Below are 661 nucleotides of genomic sequence, written 5' to 3'. Positions count from 1 at the left end.
AAAGTCATCAATCAAAAAAGATGACATAACGTGGATCGTAATAACCACTTCCTTTTATACCCAAACATGATACCCTCACCTATTACCAAATGACCTGCCTGTGAACTGTTTCAAAACAGTTTAATTAGGATATTCTATATTCTGTCATGTTTACTTTGCCTGTCTCAACTTTTTGGAAGTGTATTGCAGCCATCAAAATCAAAATTTCTTTGTTTTTACTAAATGCATTTAAGTTGGTCAGTGAAAGCAGTGTAAGTCTTTTCTTTGTACTTTTGTAAATTAAATAAAAGACAAAGAGAATTAACAAACCACAGATTCTCAATTTCATGGCATTTTAAAACACATCCCAACTTTTTCTGATTTGGGGTTGCATATATGACTTTATTTCTCCCTTCTGTGGAACACAAACTGAGATTTTTAGAAAAATAATCGACCTCTGTGAGTCTATATAAAGCAAATAAATAGGACGCCAAAGTTGATTTGTGAAAAAACACACTAAACAAACACAACGTTAATCCATATGACCCCAGTTGATGAATCAGTGTGTTCTGAAGCAAATTGATATGCATATGTGAGAAAAATACTAGTATTTTAAACTTAAACTATAAACCATTGCTGTAAGTTGCATCGTAAAACTTGTGTGAGAAGTGATGCAAGCATA

Source organism: Sinocyclocheilus grahami, unplaced genomic scaffold, assembly GCF_001515645.1.
Source record: "Sinocyclocheilus grahami isolate Dianchi unplaced genomic scaffold, SAMN03320097.WGS_v1.1 scaffold2005.1, whole genome shotgun sequence".
NCBI classification, from domain to species: domain Eukaryota; kingdom Metazoa; phylum Chordata; class Actinopteri; order Cypriniformes; family Cyprinidae; genus Sinocyclocheilus; species Sinocyclocheilus grahami.
This window is presented reverse-complemented; position numbering follows the sequence as displayed.